Below are 21928 nucleotides of genomic sequence, written 5' to 3'. Positions count from 1 at the left end.
TGGTCGAGTCTATGTGCGCTGGTGAGTTCACCAGTAAAAATGTTGATGATGCTTTTACATTCTTAGGAGATATTGCTGAAAAATCCCAACAGTGGGAGTCTTGTGTTGAACCCCCTAAAAGACTCTTGGTCAATAAAAGTAGCACCAATGTAGTAGATACAAGCATCAGGTCAGATGTTAAGTTTGCTGCTTTGTCTAGAAGGTTAGAACCTTTGGAATTAAATCATCCTAAACATAGGTCTCTTGTTGAACCCAATAAAGCCTCTCAAGTCTCTAGTTGTGGAATAGAGCCCGATAACTCATTTTGGGAAGGTCAGGTTAGTGAAGAGCAAGCCTATGCTGTCTATAACAATGCTAGGTTTGAGAACCGTCAGAAGTTTGACCCATACTCAGAGACCTACAATCCTGGTTGGAGAAACCATCCTAATTTTTCTTGGTCTAAGGGACAGAATCAAGGTCAGTCTAGTAATTCTCAGCCTCCCCCAGGTTTTGGTTATGCTAAGAACTCTTCAGGTGAAGCCCAGTTCCAGAACCCTTCTGAGAATAAAATGACTAGCTTAGAGGAATCTCTTAGTATATTAAAAAAGAGCCAGGATATGCTATCACAAAGCCAGGAAATGTTAATAAAGAGCCAGATTAATTTTCAAGAGGAAACCAAGCAGAATTTTAAGAATAATTCCCAGTCTCTTGCTAAATTAGAACTTCAAGTTGGCCAAATAGCTAAGTTTCTCACTGAGAGAGAAGATGGAAGGTTACCTAGTCATACTAATCCTAATCCAAAAGGAGAGAAATCGTACAATCATGTGAATTCTGTTACAACCCTTAGGAGTGGGAAGAAAGTTGACAATAAGGTCACCATGCCTGAAAGTGAACATGTTGTAGTTCACCCTTCTGAGCCAGAAAATGAGGAGACTGATAGAGTCTCTAAAGATACCAATGAGGGTCCTGTTGAGCCCGGCTTTGTTCCCAGAGCCCCGTTCCCCCAGCTGCTAGTTCCAACTAAGAGGGAGTCCAACTTTAATGATATATTGGAGGTTTTTAAGGAGGTAACTATCAACCTACCATTGTTGGATGCGATTAAGCAGATTCCCGCTTATGCCAAGTTTCTTAAGGACTTGTGTACACGAAAGTGTAAGCTTAGTGTCCAAAGGAAAGCCTTCCTAGCTAGTCACGTGAGTTCCATTATTAAAAATACCACTACTCCTAAGTATAAAGACCCAGGGTCCCCTACTATTTCTTGCACAATAGGTAAATACCGTGTTGAGAAAGCTTTGCTTGACTTAGGAGCCAGTGTGAATTTACTTCCATACCATATGTACCTTAAGCTAGGACTTGGTGAGATGAAACCTACCCATATGACACTTCAGTTAGCTGATAGGTCAGTTAAAATTCCTCGGGGTGTGATCGAGGATGTTCTTATAGAGGTCGACAAGTTTATTTATCCAGTAGATTTTGTTATCCTAGATACCCAACCTGTCCCTGACCCAGAGAACCAGATACCACTGATTTTAGGTCGCCCATTTTTAGTAACATCCAATGCGATCATTAATTATCTAACTGGTATTATGAATTTGTCTTTTGGTAATATGACTATTGAGTTGAACGTCTTTCATATTAGTAAGCTACCCTCTGAACTGGATGATTCAATCATAAAAGAAGTGAACATGATAGGAACATTAGACGAGGAGTCATTACCAAACACTTTGTTAGAAGATCCGTTAAAGAAATGCCTAGCTCACTTTGGGATTGATTTCGATGATGATAATGTGATTAATGAGGTGAATGCTTTGTTAGATTCAATCCCTTTGTTAGAAACTAGTAACGGATAGAAACCTAAGTTCGAACCACTACCAGTTTCTAAGTCTACCCTAGTTCCTTCGTTAGAAGAGCCTCCTAAGTTGGACCTAAAACCATTGCCAGATACCCTGAAGTATGTGTTTTTAGGCCCGTATGAGACTTTACCTGTGATTGTTGTTTCCGACTTGGATAGTGATCAGGAAAGTAGGCTAGTGACTGTCCTTCAAAACAACAAGGAATCTTTAGGGTGGACCATAGCAGACATTAAGGGTATAAGTCCTACTGTTTGTATGCATCAGATCTATTTAGAGGAAGATACCAAACCTTCTAGGGAGATGCAACGAAGACTAAACCCTAATATGAAAGAAGTAGTTCGAACTGAGGTTCTTAAGCTGTTAGATGCAGGCATTATCTACCCCATTTCAGACAGTAAGTGGGTCAGCCCCGTTCAGGTTGTTCTCAAGAAATCCGGTATTACTGTAGTCCAGAATGATAACAATGAGTTAATCCCGACCCGAGTGACCACGGGTTGGCGTGTTTGTATTGACTATAGGAAATTGAACAAGGTCACTAGGAAGGACCACTTTCCCCTTCCCTTTATCGACCAAATGCTAGAGAGATTAGCTGGACATAGTCATTACTGTTTTCTAGATGGCTACTCAGGCTACAATCAGATCGTTATTTCCCCAGAAGACCAAGAAAAAATTACTTTTACCTGTCTCTTTGGTACCTTTGCGTATAGACGCATGCCTTTCGGGATATGTAACGCCCCTGCGACTTTTCAGCGTTGCATGATGAGCATATTTTCCGATATGGTAGAAAATTTTTTAGAGGTCTTTATGGATGATTTTTAAGTGTTTGGTTCGTCTTTCAATGAGTGCTTGCATCATTTGTCATTAGTGTTGACTAGGTGTAAGGAAAAGAATATAATGCTTAATTGGGAGAAATGTCATTTCATGGTTCGATCAGGAATTGTTTTAGGGCATATCGTATCTTCTAAGGGTATAGAGGTAGATAAAGCCAAAGTTGACCTTATCAAGACTTTACAGGTCCCAAAAACCGTAAGAGATATTATGTCATTCTTAGGGCATGCAGGTTTTTATCGTCGATTCATTAAGGATTTTAGCTTGATTTCTAGACCTCTTTGCAATTTGCTTGCAAAAGATGTTAAGTTTGTCTTTGATGATGCTTGTTTAGAGGCTTTTGAGAAGCTTAAGACTTCACTCACTACCGCCCCCATAGTCCAGGCACCCAACTGGAACTTACCCTTTGAGATCATGTGTGATGCTTCAAATTATGCTATTGGTGTTGTGCTAGGTCAGCGAGAAAACAAACTACTTCATGTGATTTACTATGCTAGAAAAACTCTGAATGATGCCCAGTTGAACTATACCACTACCGAGAAGGAACTGTTAGCCATTGTGTTTTCCTTAGACAAGTTTAGACCATATCTCTTAGGTTCTAAGATCGTCATATATGATGATCATGCTGCTTTGAAATATCTTTTGTCTAAGAGGGATACGAAACCTAGATTGCTTAGGTGGATCCTTTTGTTGCAAGAGTTCTCTCCAGACATTAGAGACAAAAAGGGTGCCGAAAATGTAGTAGCAGACCACTTGTCTAGGATAGTTGTTGATTCCCCTGATGTTTCCCTTCCTATAAGGGATAGTTTTCCTGATGAACAACTTTTCTTTGTTACCCAAGCACCTTGGTACGCGAATATAGTGAATTATCTTGTTACTGGTCGAATGCCCCAACATTGGGGTAAACAAGATCGTTCTAGGTTTTTAGCCGAGGTTAAGCACTTCTTTTGGGATGATCCTTATTTGTTTAAGTATTGTCCAGACCAGATTATTAGGAGATGTATACCTGAGAGTGACCAGTCCAGTATTATTTCCTTTTGTCATGATCATGCTTGTGGGGGTCACTTTAGTGCTAAGAAAACTGCTGCTAAGATATTGCAGTGTGGATTCTTTTGGCCTTCGTTGTTTAAAGACTCCCACAGTTACTGTGTTACTTGTGAACGTTGCCAGAAATTAGGAACCATTTCCCGTAGGAACATGATGCCCTTGAAACCGATTCTAATTGTTGAGGTCTTTGATGTGTGGGGTATTGACTTTATGGGTCCCTTTCCTAATTCTTTTGGTAACCTATACATCCTTGTCGCTGTAGACTATGTCTCTAAGTGGATTGAGGCGGTTGCGTGTAAAACCAATGACCATAGGGTTGTGATTGAGTTCTTGAAAAATAATATACTTACACGTTTTGGTACACCGCGAACTATAATTAGTGATGGAGGTTCGCACTTTTATAATGGACCTTTTAGGATTTTGATGAAGAAATATGGTATTACACATAAGGTAGCTACCCTGTATCATCCGCAGACTAGTGGTCAGGTAGAGGTTTCCAATAGGGAGATAAAACGTATATTACAGAAAACAGTTAATCTTAATCGGAAAGACTGGTCGTCTAGGCTCACTGATGCCTTATGGGCTTACCGTACTGCGTTTAAGACCCCCATTGGAATGTCGCCTTATCGGCTTGTGTATGGAAAGGCATGTCATTTACACATAGAGCTTATTGGGTTGTTAGGCAGCTAAATTTTTCACTTGACAAGGCAGGAGCCCATAGGAAACTCCAGCTCAATGAGTTGGACGAGATTCGTATAGATGCTTACGATAGTGCGAAGGAGTATAAGAACAAAATGAAACTTGTGCATGATAGAAATATTTTACGGAAGTCATTTTCTCCAGGTCAAAAAGTTCTTCTGTACGATACCCGCTTGCATATTTTCCCTGGGAAGTTACGTTCTCGGTGGACGGGTCCTTTTATTGTTCGCACTGTCTTTCCTCATGGAGTTGTTGAAATTGAGACACCGGATGGTAGTAGTTCTTTGAAGGTTAACGTTCAGAGATTGAAAACCTTTTTAGAGCCCTTTCCTATAGGTGATGTTGAGGAGGTCCCTCTGGAGGACCCTGTTTACCCTTGATTGACCATCGAGGCGATTGTATGTTGTATATTAGTCTTTGATTTCTCTTTTCACCCAAGTAATATCTTTCCGACTCTCTCTTTACTGATTCCTCATGTTACTTTACTTTTTGGTATTGCTCTTTGATTAGAAACATTGAGGACAATGTTAGATTTAAGTTTGGGGGTGGGGAAGAAACTTTTTGCTGCAATAAATAAACTCCAGAGCCTATAAATTTATGCTTATTAAGGTCGGCACTAACCAATCTAAGTGGATGGGAACATCTTGGTTGTTGGAGTTGAGGAACCAATATGATTAGATGGAAATATATAGAAGAGTCTATTCATAAAAGCACAGAGCTCAAGTGTTAGAAAAAAGAAAACATGGTAGTTTCGCCATATCCTCGTGATGGAAACATCGAAAGAATCCTGATCACTTCTTTTTATTTTTCTTTTTACCATTGCTAGGGTGAAATAGAGTGACTGAGATACAAAAAAAAATATGATTGAGACCAGACCACCAGACCAGCCGGAATAAATACAATAAAGTCGACCACTGGTACCCTTGTATATGCCAGCTGAGTTGACCTAGTGTTAGGATTATCGACCGCTAGTTCCCTTGTATATGCCAGTGTGTTGATACTAGTCTAGACCAGTATCTCAGTCCATTAGGATAGGTTCACCTTAGTCAACATCATCCACGTTTTTCTCTACACCCATCTTCTTAATTTATCCATGTGATTGGTTGACTCCGGTTTATGATGTCCAGAAACTATCTGAGTAGAGCTCTGTCACTTTATATGAATTTTAGTATGCTTGAGTGCAAACTCGTGTACATCAATTGGAATTTCGCATCAGGGTACTTCCTCTTGTAGTCAATAAGTATGCCAACCAAGGAGATTCTTTAGTACCTTCCAAGGTTCTGCATAGATAACTAGGGTTTGGAGTAAAGGTTTTGTGGGTACACCTCTGGTAAACCCTCCCGAGATTAACTCGGTTTTATTTTTTATTAGTTTTGCTCGAGGACTAGCAAATAATAAGTTTGGGGGTATTTGATAGACGCATATATGTGCCTAATTTATCCTCAATGTTTCGTATTGTTAGTACTCGTTTTCGTCCTTATTATGGTGTTTTGTGTGTTTGTAGGTATTTTTTGGAAATAAATATTGTTGGAAAATTCGGCTCGAAAAGTTGCTCGGAGCACCCCGGAGGATATTTGCTATACGGACCCCCACTTTTGTTATGTGTCACCCACGGCTATGTGTAGCCCATTTGTCCACAACACCCATTTTTTATTCGGCAACCAGGACGTTGGATAAGGGATAACCATCTTCTTCATTTCAAAAGTTATGTTTTGGCGGGAAATTTTTGGTTTCAATGTCAGAACTAGGGTTGCGAATTTGAGCTTGTTTCAGTGAGACTAAAGAGCTGGAACAGTTTGGGTATCTTCCTTTGAGCCTAACAGGATTTTTTTGGGTCTTTGGTTCGATGGATTTTGGCTAGAACTCGAGTTAGAAGAAAACAGGGAGGTTTGTTTGGCCGAGAAGACATTCACGGGAAATAACATGAAGATAATTTTCTTGCATGAGTTTTACTTCACCAGAGACTCATTCTAGGCGTGTTTGGAGCATGACTGAGATTAACAAGGAAGCTCGGACAGCTGCAGATGCATGATTGTGAAAGAAAGGAAAGAAAATATCTCCAAAATATTTTCTTTTACTGCCGAATATTGGAAGGATTTTCCGGAGTAATGAGCGAAGATTCTTGTCCATGTTGAGTATAAATAGCCTATTAGGGTATCACTGAAGGGAGAGAGAGAGAGAATTGGGAGGATTTAGAACATCTCAGAGGCGAGAAATTGAAAGTTGCAGAGAGTCACCATTTTTGTTGCTGCATAGCTGAAGAACACGAAGAACAGACCAGCAAAGACAGTCGTTTTTCCACAGTGATAACGACCCACAGCCGAGGGTCGTACATCAGAGGCAGACTTATTTGCCACAGTATCAGTGACACATATTGTGTATCGTTCTGGTTTGTAACACATATAACTGTTACAAACCCGGTTTTCATTATATCTCCCTTTTCATCATTTGTAAACCATTTTTGAGCAATAATAATGAATTTCGAGCGTGTTTCCAACATGATGATGTGTTAATTCTCTCACAACCAAGGCAATGAGGAAGGTTTTTACGCATGAATAATTTGGTAACTATTATATTTTCTCTAATATTTAATTGTAATTCACTCAATCACTGCTTTTGCAGAGTTTTTAATTGTTTGCATAATTTTCTTCATTAGTTGTGATTCAATTAGATAGGTTATGCTTTGATTAGATAATCTATGCTTAGGGGATACAATTAATTTTTGAGAATTTGCCTGATTATTTTTGTGAGTTAAGAAAATAAGGGACTTAAAGATAATTAGAGTTTTGGGTTATTTACCATCATTCATTCATGTGTAATAGTGGAATCAGTGTCTTGGTTATTTTCTCATATCTTGAAATCAAATTTTGAGTTAAGTTTTCTTTATTTTAAGTTTTATTAAGTCTAGAATCTTTGGCTTTCACAAGCCTCAATGAACCTATTACTACAACTCAATTGAAAATCACATCATCGTCCTGTCCTTGGAGCATGTCACGTTCAAGAGGCGTCCAGGCGAGCGTTCCCCTAGCAGGATGTCGGTCTTGCCTGCTTTGACCGACCTTGCTATGCCTTCTTCGGTCGAGGGCCTGCTCCGTGCTTGCTCCGTTCGAATGTCGGTCTTTCCGGATCGACCTTGCTATGCCTGCTTCGTTCGTGGGAGTACGCCAGGTGTGACGACGACCTTGGTGGGACATGTAACCATGAATGGATGTGAAACCCACCATGTATATGATTCTACCAAACGTCACACTGTTGCACCTGTTTGATAGGCATGTGGGCCAGCCTACTTCACTCAACCGTGGGACTCATCATGCGCATGCTTGATCGAACGTGGGCTTGTTGTGCCTGCTTCGATTAAACGTGGGTCCACTGTATGCGCCTATTATACCGGCCTTATGTCCTGATCAATACCAGCCTTTGTGACTTGATTAATACCAGCCTTGTGACTTGATCAATACCATCCTTGTTTGCTGATCAATACCATCCTTGTTTGCTGACGTGATATTAGTCTTGCATGCGTGACGGAATATTAGCCTTGCGATCTCGACTAATACCAGCTTCGCGGACTTGAGCAACACCGGCCTCGTTTGCTGACGTGGCCCAATACCAACCTTGCTTGCTTTACCGGTACGATTTATGTGTTTGATCAATATGGGACCCGCCGCGTGCCTGCTTTGCTCTGGGCCGGCTGTGCCTGCTTTGACCAATCTGGGGATGGTTGTGCTTGATCAATGTGGGACCCGCCGCGTGCCTGCTTCGACCAGACACCAAACCTGTTGCCTCACCCAACACCAGACTTGTCTCTTGACCAACATCGGCCTTGCCTTGACGAACACCGGCCTTGCTATCTTGTTTCGTTTGAATACCGGCCTTGTCCCATACACCAACTTTGTTACTTCTACCAACACCGGCCTTGCTGCTGTGATCAACATCTGTCTTGCTGACTAACACCGGTCTTCCCTTTGCTCGAACGTGAGACCCAGGCGTGCTTTCTTTTCCCAAACGTGAACCTTGTATGTTCGAACGTGGTGCGGGTCCCATTGAGAGCGTTGAAGCAGCTTCTGGTGGAGGGAGCGTTGAAGAATCTCTTGACTGACGGCGGAGGAATTTCATGCTGAGCCTCAGTCCCCAAGCGTGGTCTACGTGGCTCTATGTTGTATGCCCTATGGGTCTTTTGTACGTAATGGTCGTTGATATGGTGAAGCTCTGGATGGTATCAATCGACGAGCAACAACAGTTCTTGGCAGCAGCTGTGATCAGAAGAGACTGGCAGCGAGAGGCGTGATAGCTACGGGCACGAACTTGGCAGTCTTCATATAGTGGTAGAGCTCGTCTCATTGTTAGAGGGATGAACTGGAACCGATGGATTACTTGACGTTTCTTCATGAAATAGAGAAGAGGGAGACAGTCCCCTGCCCACGAGTATCCAGAGCTTTCGACTTGATAGGTGTTGTCACGCTAGATTCATGAGGCTGTCTTTGAGATGGGCAGTGCTAAACAGTCCCAGTCATACTCCTTTGGTAACGAAACTACTTCTTTTACGGGAGAGAGTCTCTCATTGATTTAGTTACCATCGATCCAGATATGGAATATCTTGGACGTTGTTTTACCATTACGTCAGTCGTGCATATGGTACTGGAGTTGGAGTTGGAGATTTTGGACGCGCAAGATATTGTATCTCGGTGGCTTTCCTCTTGCTTCTTCGAAGATGCTTACGGAAGTCTGAAGGTTTTATTGCATGTTGGTGGGATGTATGCTTCCAAGAACATCATGAGGCTCTTCATTACTGGCAGGCCTGGTTCTTTCTAGAAGGGCAGATGCTGTCGTAGATGAGCGTTCAACAGCTTCACGAAGTCCAGAGGATAACCAAAAGTGCAGATTATCCAACATAGAACGGTAGACATGCACCATCCTCTGATAGAGTGATTCGCCCGGATTTTTTCTCGACATGACACGCGGCCATCGTTTTCTTCTTAGGATGCTCCCTTGAGCTGTCGGCTTCAGTGGATCTGAAGATGTCCCATGCTCGCTCTTTTCTGGGATGACATAATAGGAGAACCATTTGTGATGATTCAGAGATGACAATATTCGTTGAATCCTCCGAAACGCTTCTTGTTGTAGTGCGGTCCAGACGAAACTTGCTCCTTTCTTCAGCGAGCGGTGAATGAAGCAAAAGTTCAACTTGCCCATGAAGTTTTGGAGCTCCTTCACGGTTCACGGCAGCGGCATTGTGAGGATAGCTTGAGTCTTGGATTTGACTACTATATCATCCACGTAGTCTTCGACTTGCTTATGCATCATGTCGTGGAAGATTTCCGTCATAGAGCGTTGATACGTTGCACCGGCATTCTTTAAACTAAAAGGCATAACAATATAGTAAAAATTCCCAAGAGGAGTTTGAAAGGCTGTCTTAATTGCATCATGTTCATACATCCTTGTCTGATTATAGTCGTTGTAACCATCCATGAAGGAGAACATGTCGTGTCAGCTGGTGGCGTCTACTAACATGTCGATGTTAGGCAGAGGTCTTCCTTGGGAAAGCATTCGTTCAAGTCTCTGGATCTATGCAACACCTGATCTCGCGCCTGAATTGCCTCGGAGATTGTTTGACCAGTTTGGATCGGAGATTGTATGAATGCTTACACAAGGTTGAGCTGATGAAGATAGGCCTAGGAGATTCCTCATCTTCGAGATCATCATTTATGGAGTTGGTACCATCTTGCAGCTGTTGTGGAGCGTCTAGCACTTCTTCTTGTGGATCGTCGTTGTTGTAGCATCCTGTTGGACGCAGAGAAGAATTGAGACGCCTTGAGCAAGGATACATCATGGGGCCTAGCCTGATGCAAGTCGGTCCTCCTCCTGGATTGACGCCCACGTGGGGAGTGGGATGCAATTGACTTTATCTGGTCCTTCCCGCGGAGCTTCCCTCGGTTTGAACAGTTCCACTCCGCATATTCGTGCGTAAGGAGACAATGATGCAGGAATACGAACGACTTCTTTATTCAGCATAGTCTTCAGGAATTGGTGATACGTTAAAGGGACGATCCCGTATGTGCTGGTCTGGTTTCCTTCAAAGTATGTCATTGTGGTAGGATGCCATACGATCTCGCCTTAGCGAACCTTGGTCGTCCTGAGAGTCTTGAGAATAATCACATTCGAAGACGTTCCCGTGTCGATGAGGGACCTCTTGAACTCTGAATCCTTGAGCGTGCAGTAACATGTAGGGCCCGGTTGTGACCTTCTTCTGGTTAATTGCAGAAAAACGTCTCTGCCCGCTGATTCTTCCAGAGGTGTAAAAGTTCGCATAAACTTTCCACTAGAGAAACCGCTTCCTGATCCACCGTCCTTTGGCTCATAGTGAGACTATTAACTTGAGGAGGATCGTTGTGAGGATCAGTCCCTAGTGCAGGAATCTCCATGACAGGGTCGCTCATATTTGATGTCGCTTCTTTGATCAGGTCCATGTAGGCCCGCGTCGGGTGCGTTGAATGCGTTCCTTGTTGTCTCCAGAGGCTGTCGCGGCTCTTGTGGCAATCGATCAATTAATGTTTTAAGAAAAGTGAGTACCTTTTTCTGAGTTGTAGCCATATCCGTTTGAGTCTTAGCAAGAACTTCCGGCCTCTCCATCAAGTTTGCGATGGTAATGGGAGATGGTCCTCCTCTCGTCCCTCCGGCTCCTCGTCTTGATGAAGGAGTGGAAGTTGTTGCTCTGGTGACCGCCGAAATGTCGAGGTTTGCAGCTGCTCTGGCTCTAGTGAAAGGAGGCGTCACTCCTAATGGGATATCTCCTTCTGCTCCGCTGGTGCTGGTAATAGAGGAAGCAATTCCATGAGATACATTGATGGTATTGACTGGCTGCATGGTGACACCTGGGATATCAACACCGAGAGTGTTGTCAACGCTAGTATCGTCAGGATTGGTTGCTGATCCAGACCTAAGATCCGCCATTTTCGAAATTAGTAAAATTGAATTGGTATTGAAGAAATTGACTTCACAACCGAGAGATTAATCTCCCACTGTGATCGCCAATTGTTTATGGGTGAAAACTATTCCTGCCGAATTTGGTAATTTAGGGTGTGTGGATGAGGAATGAATCTAAACCCTAAAAAAATGCACTGCACGGGAGTGCTTTGTGATTCGAGAAATCAATCTGTACAATTCTGGCCTAAACCAATAAATGGCCGTTCCAGACTTGCTTCGGTCACAAAGTGAAGGAGATGGAGTTGATCTTAGGGAGGGAAGCGAATAAGGTGTTGAGATTGCGAAGGTGTTGGCTATGTATGAGTTGTATCAAAAAGCTGAACTGGCTTGTAGAATGTAAGCTATCAGTTCCGGTGTTTGAATACGGTTGTATCAACACTTGCTTCTGTTGTCTTGTCTTGTTTGAAAATTGGGAGGAGAACCTATTTATACAAGTCATTGAGCCTAACCCATGTCTCTCATGGGAAGTGGAGAAAGTGGAGTGATGGAGTAGTGGAGTTGCGTGTGTTAGTGTTACACGATCAGTCTTTCCCACTTCTCCCATCATCACTAACCTTCCATGACTTCCTGAAACGTTCTTGTGATGGCGCGTTGTGCGCTGCACGCTGTAAACTGCCAGACCAATACCCCAGTATGTATCCCCCAGTTTGTGACATGATTGATGTCTCGAATGTGCGGATCGTGGGACCCACAAAATGTAGCATGTAATGCTAGGTTAAATAACTAAGTTATTTGGGAATTTGATACTTGTAAAATATCACGTGAATTCTATGCATGTAATGCATAGAATATATTCAGCATGTATGAAGCATCGCTGTTGAGCTCAACAGCGTCTTAAAATAGCATCATGTCCAGCCTACTTCATGTGATGGTTTGGAGGCTGTGCAAGCAAGTCCTCTCTTGGCTGACCATATGGTGTGGTAGAGTGGCGGATGGTAATCACCACGACACCTCATTAACCAACTAACTCCTGACCAGGACTGTATAACAAAGCAGGTGAAGTTGATTGGACGAGATGATCTTTGAGACACTCATCTGCGTCCGTTAGTGGAATTAGGGTTTATGAAGAGGTGCGAAAGCATCACTCTTCAGCTTGGTCGAATCCAAGCTTGGGACACGATTTTGGCAAGGCCGATTGGGCATGCGTGTAGACGGCATGCCGGTGTACATGCCCATACCTCATTGTCTCGTGAAAGTGTAATCTAGATCGCTCAATTTGTCTGGCAAAGAGGAGCGGCTAGGATTGATTTGCGATAGAGATTTTGTGCCGCAAAGGTCGCGCGTCATACCAACTTTGGGCGCGTGTTTCGAGGCGACCAAGCCTGTTTGGTCTTGGTCGATTAGTCTGGTGTGCAGACGACGGGCTGGTGTACACGCCTGTATTTCATTGTCCCATAGAAACGTGATCTAAGCCACTCAATTTGTACGGAAAAGTTGAGTAGTCGAGATTAGTTTGCAATTGGGAGGTGTGACCACGCCTAGTTTTGGCGTGCGAATCGAGACGACTGGGCATGGTATGCCTTGGCCGATCGGGTGTGGAGATAGGTGGGCCCACAATGATCGTGTTGATACTCACTGGACCTGCTTAATCGACCCCTAGACCCTTCATTCGATCAGGTGAAAATGGACGCTCGTGATCGATACAAACGCTAATTAGGGTTTTGTCGGCCGTGCGTCATGCCTTGTTTGGGCGCACGAATTGGGACGACCAACCATGTTTGGTCCTGACCGATCGGTCATATATGTAGGAGGGCCTACGGTGTTTGTGTTGACATGCTTTGGATCCTTTGAATCTACATCTACACCCTCCATCTATGCCTGCGAAGATGGATTGTTGAGACTGTTTTGCGACACATGTAATGTGCCGAAAACCCTAATTTAGGGTTTCACGTCCACGCTGCTTTGGATGGACGTATTAGCAAGCTATGCTACCCTTTTGGGGAGGCCGACCATGCGGGGCCTGTATTGGGTCGGTGGTGAATACTCCAATACCTTCTTGGGGGTTATGGATCCGATCTAAGCCATCCAATCATGCTGGTAAAGTTGGATGGTCGTGATCGTTTCTGAGACTGATACGGACAGTCCAGATGCTCGATCGGTCTAGTATAACACTCCGAGAGTTATAGCCTGTACGGTTATTTCGTACATGCCTCCGTATTTAATGCTTGGAGATTCGTGTTTCTCTGCTGAGAGCCACACTCAGTCGTCATGCCACACCAATGATAAGAGTGGAGAAGTACAGGAAATACAAGGATGTTCATACATTAATAATATTATAAATTCACAAGGTATATGGGATTGTTACTACATGCTCCATTTTAGGTGAATTAGTAAAGTGGAGAAGTATTCATCACTTATCAGTGGCTCTATCCTTTGCAGGATGTCAGCGCATAATTTTGGCTTTTACAATTTTAGCCCTAAACTAAAATCCACCATCAACAATTGTGACTTTTTCACATATGAGTTTCAATCGTAACACCTTCTGATCCTTTGATAAAGCCTACTAACATGGGCTGGAACTTAATCCCGCTAAATCAAAAAGCCATACAAACCATAAGGGTTCATATCATATGAGATCAAATATTAAGGTTAAGAAACCGAAATCAACCATCCCATAAATACATAACAAAAATACATTCAAATAGATTTGCTTCTTGGAATCGGTCATACCATACTTCCAAACAAGTTTAGAATTGGTTATACCATACACAAGACTATTTTAGGCATAACTTTTGCATACGAAGTCCGAATTTAGTAATTTTTGGCTCGTTTTAACCGTATAAACAAGATCTAGATATATATGACCAGTAGATATCAACATCATAAACTCAAAGTTACCGTTTCTATCAAAAGCTCAAATATAGATAGAGAAGGTATGAGTATAAAAGAAAAGGAATCTCCCTAAAGATGTTAACTAGTCATATAATAACCGAGAGATCATGTGCTCAGTTTTCATGTGTTTCCTCACCTATCAAAAGATTGAGCACAAAGGTGAGCATGCACATTCCAACACAACTAGGTTGTATTTTGGTGAGCCTTGTCTTGTTCGTCATGGGTGACTAAGACAGAATCATCACTCTTGACCTCTTGCTTGGTTTGTTTTCTCTTGTTCCATCTCTTGTTTTGCAACTTTGACTTGTGATGAAGAGTGTCATTATCACAACGTCCACTAGTACAAGAGATTTCAGACATGATGTCTCTCTTTAGTCTTTCAAGAAAACTCTTGTAATTATTGTCACCAACAATTAACAGCTGAGAGTCATTCTTGTGACTAACTTTTGGTCCCTTCTTGCCTATGGAGGACTTCGTGACTCATTTAGAATTGGGTTTCACAGGAGAAGCTTTCTCCTTCATACCATTAGGACGATTGTCCTTTTGAATACTTTTCGAAACAACTGTTCTCCAATTTGGAACATTAGATCTTGTCTTAGCATTTACAAGGTCATCTATCTTTCTATATTCGGGTCTTTTATGAGATGGCCTTGTCGAGCGATAGGCAAAATTTGAACTATCATTATAATAATTCTTTTTCCTAAACTTTGGACAATATCGATCCGAGTTCCTCTAGGGAGCAATTTTAGCCAATTTGTTTGATACAAAAGAAAGTGTATCTTTTATCTTACGAATCTTGCATCCCCATTCCACATCCCCTTTATTACCACAATAACAACAATGCTTAATAAATACGAAGTATGAGTTTTAATGTTACCTTTATGTGGATCCTCTTGCATTGGATCTCGGCGAGTTTTCTTCTTCTTCTTCTTATCTTTGTTCAACGTTGTTGCTTTCTTGACATTAGCAGAAGTGCTCTCTTTGATGGCTGCTGTTTGAACATAATTCTTAGGCTTGACAGACTTTTGTCCCTTACAAGAAATAAAGGCATCTTTGACATCAGTGGAAGTTTCTGGTTGAGAAGGATTTGTAGCTTTGACAAATTTTACCTCTTTGCTAATATTTGAAGCATCTATTCCCTTATAGCCCAATCCTCGTGTATCACGATGATTTCTACTTGCTTCTAACATTAATGTTAAATTGTTTGAGCTGACATTGAACTTTTTAAGGTCCAAATTTTCATCTTCCAACGTCTTGATTTTATCAAGAGCACCAGCTAGATCCGACTCAAGGCGTTTTTCTCGTGAGAGATATTCTCCTTCTTTCTCTTCAAAGTTCATTTGTTGAGAGTTAATCCTTGCATCAGACTCAACAAGTTTCTCTTCCAAAAAATGTACTTTTTCAAGAGCCGCATCACGATCTTTCTCAAATAATTCTGCTTGAGAAAGACCGGCACATACTCTGTCTTTAAGACTTTGTATTTGTTGTGAGAATTTTTCTTTCAGAAAGTTATGCTCTTCATCGAGATTTTCAAACTTTAAAGTTAAATCTCGTTCTCTTTCAAGTGCTGAAGGAATTTCAATATAACAAATAAGAAATTGTTTGCTCATTTCCTTTAGTTCAGATGTTTTTACACTTGATCTTTCATCAGAAATCTCAAGTATAGAACTCAAAGATATCTCGTTAGAAACATCATCAATTGAGCAACCTGAAATTGAAGAACTATATCCTTTTGAGCACATATCATGTGACACGTTAACTGAGTCTTTCATTAGTTTTGTCTCTCGCTTAACTCTACTTTGACTCATGTCTTATAGGTTGGATCGCATCAAACACATATGTTATATCTTTTCGTGTTTTCCTACTCTGATACCAATTGAAAATACGGGGGTACCCAAATATACCTCAATCTAAAACTTTTCCACTTATAAGTCCTCTTACCGAAAGTGATTGTCTATGGACTGAGTCGAGACAATACAACGAATCGGTTCACACTTCGTGTGATCGTCTATGGATACGAGATCGAGACACTATGACAATAAGATAACTTGTGTGATTGACTATGGATACAAGATCCATACAATACAACAACGAGAGTGTGATTAACGTTTGTGTAATTTAATTTAAATAATAATAATTATTATTATAATTGCGGAAAACAAAAGTAAATGACACGGCAAGATTTTGTTAACGAGGAAACCGCAAATGCAGAAAAACCCCGGGACCTAGTCCAAAATTGAATACTCTCAGAATTAAGCCGCTATACAAAATCAAACCAACTTCGTATAGTTGAGACCAAGCAACTAAACCTATAGTTCACCTAGTTTCCTCAGTATCCCTGCGCTTCCGACATTCAATAAGTGCACGTATTGGAACAATTCCTTTGGTTCGTATTCCAAACAGTAAAGGAACAACAAATCTGTTCGGTAACAACTCTATTCAATCTCAGAGATATGAGTTAGACAATGACTCTTCTGTTTAATCCAATAAACTCCTCTGTCGGGTTTAGATCTATCTATCCAACAACTACCAAAGCAGCAGAGTTTAGATTTTGCAATCAAATATAGGATCTACCAAGATATTATATAGTAATGGAGATCTACGCAACTAATCAATCGAATCTATCAAGGATAAACCTGAAAAAGCGGGGGTCTAACAACACCACCCAATATTTCGCTTAGCAATCTGTATGGACTAACTCCGAAATACTTTGCTAGAGAATCAACTAGACAGTCAGACTCAATCAAGATAAAAGTATCTCAAAGAGTTAATATCTCTCTCTTGATTTGATTTTTACTCAAGCTAAAATCAATAGCGAGTCTTTATCAAATACAAGGAATAACTTGGACGGTACCAAAGACCAATGTCCAAGGATCAATCAATATCAATCAACAACCAAAGGTCAGATTTCCAATTGATGATTACGAACGCACAACTTGTATTATTTCAATTATATAAAATATAATGCGGAAAAGAAATAACACAGACACCAGAAGTTTTGTTAACGAAGAAACCGCAAATGCAGAAAAACCCCGGGACCTAGTCCAGATCGAATACACGCTGTATTAAGCCTCTACAGACACTATCCTACTCCAAGCTAACTTTAGACTGGACTATAGTTGAACCCCAATCAGTCTCCCACCGATCCTAGGTACAGTTATAAACCTACGCCTCTAATCCCAGCAGGATACTACGCACTTGATTCCCTTAGCTGATCTCACCCACAACCAAGAGTTGCTGCAACCTAAAATCGCAGACTTGATAATAAACAAATCTGTCTCACACAGAAAAGTCTATCAAAGGATAAATCTGTCTCCCACAGATAAACCCTAGGTTTTGTTCCGTCTTAAGATATGAAATCAAGGTGAACAGGAACCAATTGATAATCTGGTCTTATATTCCCTAAAAACAGTCTAGATTAATCAATCTCCTCTCTATAATCCTTTCTGACTACACATGCGGTTTGTCGAGGAATCATAAACAGTGAGACGAAGATGTTTGTGACTTCTTTATCTTGCCTATCGGAGAACTCTCACGATCTCAAGCCAATCAAAGATGGTACTCGTACGATAGAAGATGTAAGATCAGATCACACAACTAAGATAAAAGTAGTATCGGTCTGGCTTCACAATCCCAATGAAGTCTTTAAGTCGCTAACCTGGTTTTAGAGAAGAAAACCAAAGGTTAAAGGAGAATCGACTCTAACGAGCGCACTAGTATCACACAGACGTGTAGGGATTAGTTTTGCACAATGCTAGATGTCTCCTTTATATAGTCTTCAAATCATGGTTTTGCCTTAGTTACAAAGCAATCCATATTCACCGTTAGATGAAAACCTGATTTAGATTCAAGCTAATATTTCTCAACTGTTAGATCTAAAACTTAGCTTGTGACACACACTTGGGTAGACGTTTACTGGGTTTGTGAAAACCATGCCCAAACATGTACGTGTATGTTTGTTCAACATAGTAACCCAAAAGGTTAACCTTGTTCTTCTTCACCATAACTAGTTCAATTGACTCAAATGAACTAGTTAAAGAGTTGTTCAATTGCTATGAGATCTTATGTAACTACACAAGACACAATTGAAACAAGATGATTCGGTTCGATTGAATCGGCTCATGAACTTTATAGCCACGGTTTGCATAAAGCATTCCTTAATAATTTAAGTTTCATGTTCAGAGCATATCTTTAGATCATAACCTCCTAAGCTCACAAAAAAGTTCGCGGACTTAAGAAAACCTGTGGAGTTTTCCAAACTCAGCAGAAAATCTCGGCAAAGAGACTTTCGCCAGTTCGCGGACTTACACGCAAACGAGTTTTTGGAAAATCCCAGCAGAAATTCTCGGTATAAGAACTTCCTTCAGTTCGCGGACTGAGTTTGCAGACTAGGTTAGCGGACTTGGCAAAGCCAATTCCTCCGGTTTCTCTCAATCAACAAAGTTCGAAAACTTCGGATTAAGGAATACATGGTTATGTAATCTAAACTCTCATTCCAATCATTGAGATATTCTCAGAGGACGTTATATAGCCGTTATTCACAGACCGTTTCGCGTCAGAGCAATTCTCAAAGTAATTGAAACTTTTCATGAGTTTCGTCACTAGGTGAAGATAAACTTGATCAAAGGGAAACGCTTTACCAACACATGATTTCGATATATAGATAGGCGAGATATACTCGGCTCGAAATATCAAATGTGTATGATCCAGTCTATATAGCATACGACTTTTGTCTCATAAGAAGTAGGATATAGAAGAGATATACTTTTGAGTGATAGATAAGTTCAAGTCTCCACATACCTTTTTGTTGATGAAGTTCCACGGTTCCTTGAGTAGATCTTCGTAGTTGTATGATGAATCGCCATGAAGTCCTTGAGCTCAACTACACTTTTTTATCCTAGTCCGAGACTTATCTATGTAGGCTAGAAATCAAGACTCATAGTTTTGATCACTAACATTGACAAACATGCTTGAGATAACAACGCATGCGAGGTCGACCGAGCTATGCTCTAACAATCTCCTCCTTTGTCAATTTTAGTGACAAAACTATTAATACATATGGAATACAAAAAAGATAAACTTTAGTGGCTCCTATTCCATAGTCTAATCTTCAACGTTCCCTGAAATCTTCGTCCTTCCAAGTACTCCAATGACCCCAAAGGTTGTAAGTTTAGCATCACCGTTGTTGAAGATCCGTAGCTATAACAATGAGAGAAATCGAGATTCTCGATCATTATTATACAGTGTCATAGTATTATTATGTAACATCAAAGTCCAATTGTATCACGACTTTAACAATAACACTATGGTGATATGTATCACTCCTCCTTAGTCAATACTCCATCTCGATCATGGAAACCACTCCCCCTTACACAATGATCCAAAAACCATATGTATTTGTAGTGTGAACTACAATATTTCTCCCCCTTTTTGTCAATAAAAATTGGCAAAGGTACAAGAACGGGATCATAATGAAATTTCCACAAGAGACATTTCATAGACTAAAAGAAAAATACATACCAACTTAATTTAGATGGAATCATAAAGCCGAAGTTAAATGCATTCATCAAGGAGTTTTAAGATACAAGATAACCCCTTTAAAATTCCACAGTCACACACCCCGCAAGATATTACCATTAAGCACAAGTTCAAAAGAACTCTCCCCCATTTGATGTCATTCCCGAAAGAACAACAAGAGCGACCTTAATTTCGAAAGAAAAGAAGGATTTTTAAATTGGACACCAAAAACCATAGAAATGATTTTCTATATCCAAAACCCAACCAAATTAATCACAAGAAAACCCATGATTAATTTAATTGGAATATGCAACTAAATCAAACCACAAAAAGTGATCAATTTAATTGAAGGTGCTCAACATAAGAAAACTCACGGAGCTACGACTAAGGTAATCATACGGAGAAGACTAACTTAATCGTTCACATACTCAACATAAGGAAAAACCTTACGGAATATACGACTACATTAACCAATAGAACATGATTTGTATAGCCGTTCATATACTCAACACAAAAACTTGTGGAATATACGAAAACTCAACTAGACTAATTACAAGAGAACTTATAATTAATCTAATTGAAATACAAACAACCAAAATAATCACAAAATTAATCAATTTAATTGTCAAAGGATTTGCTCGACAAAAGAAGATTTTCGGAGCAAATAACTAAATAACCAACCAAGATGATTAATTTAGTTCATAATGCTCAACATATAGCATCTTATGGAACAACCAACAAATCCAATAAGAACAATCGACTTAGTGGTATCGTGCTCAACATAAGACACACAATGGAGCCTTCACGGTAAAACATAACAAAATGGATCAATGAAGATCAATACCGTGGATAACATACAAGGATCTATTCTATTTTCCATCATAACGGCATAATAGACTTTATCCTTGTCAAACAAAATATTTTATCCTATTTTCCATCAAATACATGACTGCATAGGCATAACCTTTGTAATTGTCAAAAGTCCATTCGTCCTTTCATCAATACGAATATCAATTTATGAACGACTTTACTTTTGACACAATATGGGACCTAGTAAAAAATTGAATACTCTCAGAATTAAGCCGTTATACAAAATCAAACCAACTTCGTATAGTTGAGACCAAGCAACTAAACCTATAGTTCACCTAGTTTCTTCAGTATCCCTGCGCTTCCGACATTCAATAAGTGCACGCATTGGAACAATTCCTTTGGTCCGTATCCCAAACAGTAAAGGAACAACAAATCTGTTCGGTAACAACTTTATTCAATCTCAGAGATATGAGTTAGACAAAGGCTCTTCTGTTTAATCCAATAAACTCCTTTGTCGGGTTTAGATCTATCTATCCAGCAACTACCAAAGCAGCAGAGTTTAGATTTTACAATCAAATATAGGATATACCAAGATACTATATAGTGATGGCAATCTACGCAACTAATCAATCGAATCTATCAAGGATAAACCTGAAAAAGCGGGGGTCTAACAACACCACCCAATATTTCGCTTAGCAATCTGTATGGACTAACTCCGAAATACTTTGCTAGAGAATCAACTAGACAGTCAGATTCAATCTAGATAAAAGTATCTCAAGGAGTTAATATCTCTCTCTTGATTTGATTTTTACTCAAGCTAAAATCAATAGAGAGTCTTTATCAAATACAAGAAATAACTTGGACGGTACCAAAGACCAATGTCCAAGGATCAATCAATATCAATCAACAACCAAAGGTCAGATTTCCAAATAATGATCACGAACGCACAACCTGTATTATTTCAATTATATAAAATATAATGCGGAAAAGAAATAACACAGACACCAGAAGTTTTGTTAACGAGGAAACCGCAAATACAGAAAAACCCCGGGACCTAGTCCAGATTGAATACACGCTGTATTAAGCCGCTACAGACACTAGCCTACTCCAAGCTAACTTCAGACTGGACTATAGTTGAACCCCAACCAGTCTGCCACCGATCCTAGGTACAGTTGTACTCCTACGCCTCTGATCCCAGCAGGATACTACGCACTTGATTCCCTTAGCTGATCTCACCCACAACCAAGAGTTGCTGCAACCCAAAATCGCAGACTTGATAATAAACAAATCTGTCTCACACAGAAAAGTCTATCAAAGGATAAATATGTCTCCCACAGATAAACCCTAGGTTTTGTTTCGTCTTAAGATATGAAATCAAGGTG

The sequence above is a fragment of the Papaver somniferum genome, chromosome 7 (genome assembly GCF_003573695.1).
Source record: "Papaver somniferum cultivar HN1 chromosome 7, ASM357369v1, whole genome shotgun sequence".
In the NCBI taxonomy this organism is placed as follows: domain Eukaryota; kingdom Viridiplantae; phylum Streptophyta; class Magnoliopsida; order Ranunculales; family Papaveraceae; genus Papaver; species Papaver somniferum.
The sequence above is the reverse complement of the archived record's forward strand: the minus strand, read 5'-3'. Positions refer to the sequence as shown.